This window comes from Pteropus vampyrus, unplaced genomic scaffold (genome assembly GCF_000151845.1).
Source record: "Pteropus vampyrus isolate Shadow unplaced genomic scaffold, Pvam_2.0 Scaffold300, whole genome shotgun sequence".
Taxonomy (NCBI): Eukaryota; Metazoa; Chordata; class Mammalia; order Chiroptera; family Pteropodidae; genus Pteropus; species Pteropus vampyrus.
In genome coordinates this window covers 1,332,545-1,342,664 of record NW_011889081.1, presented here as the reverse complement: position 1 = coordinate 1,342,664, position 10,120 = coordinate 1,332,545, and the positions used below count along the sequence as shown (strand labels likewise).

The 10,120-nt window shown below is 40.9% G+C and overlaps 1 non-coding gene across 1 annotated transcript; it reads left to right on the top strand.

The window, feature by feature from the left end:
- Positions 1-9,610: 9,610 nt before the first annotated feature.
- On the top strand, positions 9,611-9,717 carry LOC111730086. Its single transcript, XR_002776551.1, has one exon. It is a non-coding gene; the product is annotated as a U6 spliceosomal RNA (small nuclear RNA).
- The last annotated feature ends 403 nt before the right edge of the window (positions 9,718-10,120 follow it).

The following is a 10,120-nucleotide window of genomic DNA, read 5'->3' as shown; positions in this document are numbered from 1 at the left end:
AAGTGTGCCTCCAAAACCAGCAGAAAGTAATCAGTCCTTCCGCAGACTCCTCTGCCAGAGTGCAAGCTTCACTCATTGAATCAGGGCTTCATGGGCCAGGACTTCATCTTTACCTTCAGAATCTAAGTCTGGAAGAGTAAGCCTGGGACTGAATCTTTGAATTCTCATGCTGAGCTCAGGGGCTCACATGGAGCTGGACACTGAGGACTGTCAGCTGAATAAGTGAGCAAATCCAGCAATAGTTTCACATCTAACAAATGTTAATTCACAGTATTAACATTAAGAAATAATTGATTATACCACATTTTTAAAATTTAGGACACGGATTAGATTACACACAATTTTTCAGTGAGCTAATATATAACATAAAATTTACCATTTTAACCACTTTTAAGTGTACAATTCAGTAGCATTAAGTTCCTTTACATTGCTCTGCAGCCATTACCACCATCCGTCTCTAGAATATTTTCATACCCCCAACTGAAACTCTGTCCTCATTAAACAACTCCTTATTTCCCCTACCTCCAGCTGCTGGCGTCCACCCTTCTAGTTTCTGTCTGTGCGAATTTGATGACTCTAGGTACCTCATATAAGTGGGATCATATAGTATTTGTCTTTTTGTGATTGGCTTATTTCATGTAACACAATGTCCTCAAGGTCCATCCATATTGTAGCATGTGTCAGAATCATATAATTTTTAAAAGACATTCACTGGTTCATCAAAAAATGTTGATGACCTCCTGTTGTAGGCAGGGCCCATACTCAAGGCTCCAGATTTTTTAAAAAGATAACGGCATCTCTGCTCCAAGGTATCAGTCAACTAATCTCATTTTTAAAGGGTCCAATATGCTATTGGATGAGAGACAGACAACAAACCTGGCCTTCCTCTCCATCCTTGAAAATGGCTTTCTATGCTCCAGCCTACAGACTATTTCTCCATGTGAATCTATGAATTCCAGAAGATAATTTAAAAATGGAAATGACTAATGGAAGGAATTTCAGGCCACTTTGGGGTAGTGTGTAAACAAATAACAAATGGAGTCCAGTATTCACTCCTCAGGTCATGCTCGAATCGCATACAGTGGCCACTTTCTCTGTCTATGGATTTCTCTGAAAGTTCTAAAAGGCATCAAGACTTTCCATCCAATAAGACTGCTCCTTCCACACCTAGGACCACCAGTGTTCCCGTTAAACAGCTACCAAGAAGACCTTGGAAGGAAGTATTGGAAAGTAAGACCAGGAAGTGATGGAAAGTAAGAAAGAGAGGTGGCATTCATCTAGCTCCTACTCAAAACCAAGTACCACACTAGGTGCTGCCACATATAGTATCTCTTTGAATAATCTCAACAACCAAGTACAAGAGATGTCATCATCTCACGTTTATAGATGCAGAAACTGAGGCTCAGATGAGTTAATAAACTAACTACACAGCTACCTAGTGTCTGAACTAATTCAAACAAATTTAGGTGTGTCCAACCTCAAGGCTCTTTTCTTTGGCCCAGGATGCTCTCATTCCATGATGGAAGTGATATGTTCCTCATCTCTAGCCTCCACTTAAGACCCCAGACATGTATCTTGAGAAGATAAATTAATGGTGGGACCAACCTAAAGCACAAGGAAAAGATACTATCCTCCACCTACAGAAACCAGGAAAGGGCTTGGGGGGTCCCCTGAAGAAAACTGTCTGGAAGACACAAGTCTCCTATGAGACCTTAAAGAAGAAAGGAGCAAATCCCTACAGCACCAACAGCTAAGGCATGGGCAGGACTTCTGACTGAAATGAAGAAAGCTCGAGCAGCTTTTCTAATTAACGGGGATTGAGTCATAAAGAAAGAAAAGTTGGCTCCAAGCTAATGCTGAGAGAAGGATTCCCTCCACGAAGTGCCTGAGTAGGTGTTTCCTGCAGCTGCATCCCCCACTCTCTCCTCCAGCCCTGATGTCGCACTTTCTGGCTCTTTCTCATGGTTAGAAGATGCAAAGAAGCAGGAAGCCTAGCCAAACTGGTTTAGGAGAGCTCACTTTGGCCAAACTAATGATTGGTGAGGATGTTGATGGGGGAAGGCATTTCTATTTAGTGGAATGGATCATGGCTGGTCTTGTTTACCAACTACAGTCTAATTCTAGGGTCCATGACAAGTCCCCAGCCAAAACACCTCTCCACATTGATGTCACTGCTCCTGAAATTTCACCTTTAAAAATGTCTTTCTTTGTGCTCCTTTCCCTGGAGACGTCTTCTTAGGAGGAGAATATTCATCAACTCTTAGTAAAGTGTTAGACACAGAATTGAATGGATCTTGAAGGTCACATTATCTTGCCCAGTGCAGGAATCTCTGACAGCATCTGCTTGTATATTCCGGGGCTATGGACATCATAATGAGGCAAGGAAGCCTGTTACATGGTTGTACAGTTCCTATAAAGCTTTTTACATTAAGCCAAATGTTTTTCCCACAGCTTCTTCTCCTCTCCATTTGACATCAGGAACATATGTGCTCCTTCTTCTAGGCAGTCTTGCAAGCCTCCAAGCATTTCCTGAGGACCCCAGTTCTCTTACATCTTCCTTGCAGCATTCCTTTCAGACTCTCCCTTGTTCAGGATGGCTCTGATGGGCTCACTCCAAATTATCAATAAGATCTCTGCCTATATGTGACAAAACTACAAAGATAAGGAGTTCTAGTTATTTGTGTACACATGCACACACTTACACAACCTCACAACCAAGGGGAAAACAAAAGGCTCCAAACTGAGGTGACATAGAGACCAAAGGAGATTCTCAGATGTGCGTGTTGGACACTCTTGGATGCAGGAAGCAGGAGTTCCCTCATTAGTGCATGTAAATGGGAGGGCAATACTGTTAGGATACTCGTGGAAATAAGAAACAGAAATCTTAGTCACAAGCTAGCCAGCAAGGACCCTTGGAAAAGTCGAACACCTGAGCCTTGTGGGAAGAGAAGAAATTCCAGGAGAGCACGGCTTCCCAGACACTGAAACTGGAAAGGCACTGGAAATCCAAAGCAGTGTGGGAAAGCACTGATCAACCCTCAGTCAGCAGGAATTCGTGGCCCCTACTTCAGTGCTCTGCCATTGAAATCATTCAGCCCCCTCCTTATGCTCCATCTCTTCTCATTTCTTTTTACCTCTAACTTACCAAGTGTATGATTGATTCTGCTATATTTCTCAGCTCACTAAAGCACAGCTCTTCAAGCCAGGACCCTGCAGAGGTCACTGGCCACTGCCGCTCAGAGGATAGCCTAAGGAGACTCACTGGGAGCTGGAGGCATCATGGTTTCTCTCAGGACAGGATGGGAAGTAGGACTAGCCCATACCTGACCAACGTAGTATATCTGGTATCCAAAAGGAAGGCTAAAAAGGTGTTCATTTCAGTGCAAGAAGGGAATAAGCAAACACAGACTTCTTGGCTATCACGTCCCCAGAGAACTGGCTTGATTCTGATATCCAGATGGAGGGCACTCAGTGACCACCTATGTGACCAGCTGCTTCTTGTTGGTGATTATTTCGGGTGCCTAATAGGGCCCCAACCCTGAACATCAGCCCATCATCTGTCCATTTACAACTTCACCTTCACCCCTCTGTGGCTTTCAGTTTCCTCTATTAAAATAAAAATGCTACTTAGGAATAAATTTAATAAAAGACATGGAAGATTTCTGTACTGAAGACTACCAAACACTGTTGTGAGAAATTAAAGAAGACCTAAATAAATAAAGAGATGTACCATGTTCATAGATTTGGTATTAGCATACACAAATAGATCAATGGAACAGAAAACAGAGTCCATAAATATATATAATATAATATATTATATAATATTATATTATTGTATTATATTATATTATATATTATAATATATTATCTATTATATTATATATTTGTATATATTTATATGTATTATATATATAAACTGATTTTCAACAAAGATACCAAGATAATTCAATGGGGAAAGAAAATTCTTTTCAACAAATGGGCTGAAATAATTGTCTATTCAAAAGGAAGAAAACTGAACCACAATTTCTTAGATCATAACAAAAAATTAAACTGAAATGGATCCTAGATCTAAACAAAAAACTAAAACAATACGTCATCTAAAAGAAAACACAGGAGACTATCTTCATGACCCTGAGGTGGCAAATATTTCTTAAGCAAAACACAAAAAGCACTAACCATTAAAAAAATTAATAAATGGAATTTATTAAAAATTCCAACACATCACCTCAAATGACTACAATTAGACAGACTGACAGTACTGAATGTTGGTGAGGATGAGGAGCAATCAAAACTCCCATATGTTGTTATGAGAGTGTAAAATGGTAAAAAAAACTTTGGAAAAAGATCTATGAGTTTCTTACAAAACTAAAAACAAAACTGTATAACCCAGCAATTCCATTTCTAGGTATTTACCAAAAGGAAAGATAAACACATGTCCACGAAAACCCTTGTATAAGAATATCCATAGCAGTTTTATTCATAATAGCTAAAACCATCTATAAGAAAATATAGACTTTACTACAGTAGTAAAGTCATACTACACAGCAAAAAAGAAAAAAGAAAGAAAGAAAAAAGGCACAACTACTGTCACAACAACATGGGCAAACCTCAAAAACATTACGCTGAGTGAAAGAAGACTTACACAAATGAATGCCAAATATATGATTCCAATTACATAAAGTTCTAGAATAGGTATAAATAATCTATGTTGAAAAAAAAAACAAAACAGAACTGTGGTTGCCTCTAGGGTACATAGAATGGGAATTGACTGGGAAACAGTGCAAAGGCACTTTCTGGGATAATAGAAATGCTCCATACCTTTCTTTAAAAATAACAGCTTTATTGAGATACATTTCATATGCCATAAAGTTCACCTGTTTAAAGTGTATAATGTGGTGATTTTTAGTACGTTCAGAGTTATGCAACTATCACCATTATCTAATTCTAGAAGAAACCTGATACCCATTGGCACTCAGCCCCCATCCAGCCCCTGGCAACCAATAATCTACTTTCTGTCTATAGATTTGCCTATTCTGGACATTTCATATAAATGGAACCAGACAATATGTGGTCTTTTGTGCTTAGCTTCTTTCACTCAGCGTAATGTTTTCAAGCTTCATCCACATTGTAGCATGTTTCAGTATTTCATTCCTTTTTATGGCTGAATAATATTCTGTTGTATGGGTAGGCCACATTTTATTTATCTATTCCTTTATCATTTCAGTTGATGGACATTCGGGGAGGGATTTGACTGGAAAAGGTACAAGGGAACTTTCTGGGGTGATTGACACAGTAGTTATATGAGTGTCAAACTTATTAAACTTGTCAAAGTTTATTTATACTTGTCAAACTTATTAAACTGTACACTTAAAATATGTGCATTTTATTGAAAAATTATAATCCCTCCCCATAAGAAAAGACCCCAGAAAGAAAAAATAAAGAAAGACAGAGTGAATACAGGAATGAAGGAAGGAAGGAAAGGAAGGGGAAGGGAGGGAGGAAGAGAGGGAGGGATGGAGGGAGAGGAAGGAGGGTGGAGAGGGAGGAGAAAATACATTCTGGGAGATGATTTTTCCTTGTTTCAGCCACAGCCATCGTGGATTATTTGAGGTTTCAGAAATCAGCCAAGTTAACCCCACTGGCTTCCCCCATGGGCTGTAGCAAACTTCTCTCAGTGGGGATCGAGCTGTCCTCAGGATCACCCCATGACCCTGAGATTATCGAGCTGTCCTCAGGATCACTCCATGACCCTGAGATTATCTGATCAGTTCTCATCACCTTCACAGGGCACATGCAGTCTCACAGAGAAAACTGGCCTTTTCTGCAGCGGGCTTGCTAGAGAAGGTGCTCAGCTGGGCTGGGGCCTTCTACTTCAGGCTGGCCTGTCCCCACACAGGCCCCTGCATCTGAGAATACTCCCTTTAAAATAATCTGAGTCCACTGACCACCAAGCAACTTTGTAATGCCAAATTGTCTTCACAGGGAGATTTTCCTGCTGCAGGAGGGAGCTGATTTTAGCCTGGAGAGAAGCTAGCTCCAAAAAAGGTACATCTCTTGATGAAAATTAATAACCTAACATCAGGTTTGACATTTTAGAAGTTTTTTTGTTTGTTTCTTTGCTTGTTTTTTTTTACACCTGAAGGGAGGCTATGTCAGAAGGGAGGCATAAAAACCTCCTGCACTGGGAAGGATGCCTGAGGACTAGGCCGCCAATGGCATTAGGACACCCTGAGCAATGAATACTTCGTATCCTTGTCAAAAGACACTTAGTATTTTGCAGGTTAAAACATGATTAAACAGTGACATTTCATTTGGCTCAACCCTGTCGACCACCTAGTGATTGTAAGATCCTGTATGCAGAGCTAGATATCTCTGTCCTAATGGTTTGAGCGTTGGAGTGGGCAGCAAGGCATCTGTAGAATAAATAATATGAAGCAACAGATACTAAGGCTACAGATCATGAACATGGTGAAAGTTCAAATAGCAGAGAGGTTGCTTCACACCTTTCTGTCCATACATACTGTATACCAATGCAATAGTACAATGGATACGATAATCAGGTACAGCCACAGAATTCAAATGCTCCTTCACTAACTTGCAAACAAAGAATCAGACTGCACCATGGGAGTCGTTACAATGGAGGGATGTCTGTGTTCCGCCAGTCTAAGACTTCTGCTTGAGAGGAGGCAGGGAGACGCAAAAGTGGAAACATGCACAGACATTAGGGTGCTTGGCTTTCCTGCGTCAAGGAGCAACAAGATCTTCCTATTACTTAACCTCTTGAGTAAAATAAAGAGGAAGAGATTCTCACTCTGGGAATAGCCTGGCTTCTTGAGTGAGGCCCTGGCCTGAGCCATTCCTAGATGGCTGATATCACAAACAACAGATGAGCCAACTGTATCATATCTGCATGCAAAAAATCACTTAACCAGATGACATTTGGTCACGAGGGTGAAAAAATCTGGAGATGGAAAGCAGACAAAGAAGAGAGGAAAGAAAGAACAGGATGAAGGAGGAAAGAGAAAGAGGAAAGGGAGTTAGAGTTGCAGAGAAGAAGGAATGGGCATCTCCTTTGCACAAGGAGCACAGGCCAGACTTTCCAAGACAGTGAGAGCTTTCTAGGGCTCCTGACCTCAGAGAGTAAGATCTGGGCCACGGCAGAGGAGCAAGCTGTGAGGCCAAGGGAACGAAGAAGCCCCTCCTGGCTCAGGTACTTAACCTGTTTAAGCCGCAGACTTTGTCCATGATGCAAATCAGAAGACAGCATGAGTGACCATGGTAAACAGAAGATTTTGCAAATCATTTTGTCACTATTTAAATGCTAAGATTCTAAAGTCTGAGAAGCAACATTTTTCTCCCTAAGCAATCAGAAATAAATAAAAGGAGAACACTCTGTACTTGGTAAATCTGCGTTGGTGTGGGCCCACAAGGCAGAACATGGCGGAGGAGGTGGGCAAAGTTATGAAGATCCTTAGCAGAGTTACAATTCCAGATGGTGCAGGCATGGAGACTGCAGCAGAGAAAGCAAAAGGCGAACCAGGAGAGAAGTTAGCTCCAAAAAAGGTACAGGAGCAACATGTGGGGAAGGGTGGACAGAGGCCTTCTGGAGAGGGCTGCACTGACGTCTGCTGTCCTGGCTCCTCCTTTATAATGGAGGCTCCCAAACTGGAGGCTGCTGGCTGGGCTAGATCAGACTGTGGAGCTTGAGCGGAAAAGCACAGGCAGGAGAGGTGGAAGCTCTGGCTCTACTACTAACTGGCCATGCAGTCCTGGGGCAGTCATTTCCTCTCTTTGAAGTCTCAAAAAAGATGGTGGGTGGAGGGGTGACACTCCTTTTTGGTATTGTCTAAGGCCTATAGAAGTACCATTGTTGGAAGAGAAGGGTTTGACAGCCCTCTACCAAATTCTATCAAAATATGTTGCTAGCACCTTAAACTTTAAACTATTTGCCATCTTTCCTCCAGCTTTCTTAGCCACTTATCTTCCTTACCGATTCAATAAGCTTGCAGAGGGACACCCCTCCAAACTTACCAAGGAGAGACCTGCTAAGCTGGATGCATGCAGAGCAAAGCCTGAGAAAACCTCTTTGTATACATGGAAGTCTGTGACTTAAGCCCAAAAGCCCTCAGGGTCTTGGTAGGGTTTCCTGGCCCTTTAGGGACCAGCCTCATGCCTTGGTGACAAGCCCAGGGCTATGGAAATAATAGTGTGACTTCAGGCCATCAGATGATAAAGGGGGATCATTTAGGTGTGGGAATTGGGAAGGCACCTTTTAAGGCCCTGCATAACACAGCTTAGGCAATTATTTACCCCATTCCCGAGAAGACCCACCAATGATGATATTTTCTCTCCCGTCAGCCTTTGCATATGCAGGGTGTGGGGTGAGGCCCAGAGATACCCAGGCTAGCTGTCTCCTCCCTGTCTAACTTAGTATATCTGCCAAAGGAGGTTTGCTTACTCCCTCAGATGAAATAAAGAGGTTTCCTTGGTTAGAAGAACCTAAAGCATACTCACATAAGACAGAATCAGAATGAAGAAATAAAAACTGATTTAGGAAACTGGAGGGAGAGAGAAAGTGACTAAAATTCTGGGTAGGAATGTAAATCCACCAAAAATTTGTAACATTCACTCTTACTCAATAGAGTTGGCTAATAAATAGTAACATGACTATTACTGTTATAGTTCAAAAGGCAGCATTTTAAAGACAGCTTTACTTAGATAAACTTCATAAGTATAAGACTCACCCATTTAAATTGCACAATTCAATGCTTTCTAGTATGTTCACAGTTATGAAGCCATCACCACTATCTAATTTTAGAATATTGCATTACCCCAAAAAGAAATCCTGTACCCATTAGCAGTCACTCCTCATTCCGCCCCTCCCCTCGCCCTCAGCAACCACTAATCTACTTTCCATCTCCATAGATTTAGAAGTTTGCATTTCTCCCCTTTAGTTTTTTTTCCTACAATTAGGATATGGCATACCTCAGTTGGCAATGATGTCTTAAGATCCCATGACCCATATACAAATGGCCAACAAGCACAAGAAAAGATGCTCAACATCACTGATCATTAGGGAAATGTAAAGCAAAATCACAATGAGATATCACCTCACACTCATTAGGATGGCTACTATGAAAAAAATAAATAAATAACGAGTGTTGTTGTGCCTGTGGAGAAATTGGAACCCTCATGCATTGTTAGTGGATGTGTAAAACGATACAGCCGTTGTGAGAAATAGTATAGCGGTTTCTCAAAAAATTAAAAATAGAATTATCGGCCATTTCACTTCTGTATATAAACCCAAAAGAATTGAAAGCAGAGTCTCAGAAAGATATTTACACACCTATGTTCGTAGCATAATTACTCTCAATAGCCAAAAGGTGAAAGCGACCCAAGTGTCCACTGACTGATGAATGGATAAACAAAACATGATCTCTCCATACAATGGAATATTACATGCTCTTAAAAAAGAAAGAAATTCTGACACAAGCTACAACATGGATGAACCTTGAAGATATTATGCCAGTCACAAAAAAAATACGTTGTATGATTCCACTTACTTGAGGTACATAGAGTAATCAATTCATAGACACAAAAAGCAGAATGGGTGCTTGCTTCGGCAGCACATATACTAAAATTGGAACGATACAAAGAAGATTAGCATGGCCCCTGCACAAAGATGACACGCAAATTCGTGAAGTGTTCCATACTGTTAATCAAAACCACAATGAAATACCATTTCACATCTGTTAGAATAGCTATAATCAACAGGACAAATAATAACAAATGTTGGAGAGGATGTGGACAGCTGGTGGGACTGCAAATTGGTACAGCCACTATGGAAAACAGTATAGAGGTTCCTCAAAAAACTAAGAACTGATATATCATATGATCCAGCAATCCCACTACTGGGTTTTTACCCTAAAGACTTGAAAACCCATATCTAAAAAGATATTTGCACACCGATATTCAGAGCAGCATTATTCACAGTGGCCAGGACATAGAAATAACCAAAGTGTCCTACAATAGATGATTGGCTAAAGAAGTTGTGGTACATATATACGATGGAATATTACTCAGCCATAAGAAGAGATGAAATACTGCCATTTGCGACAAC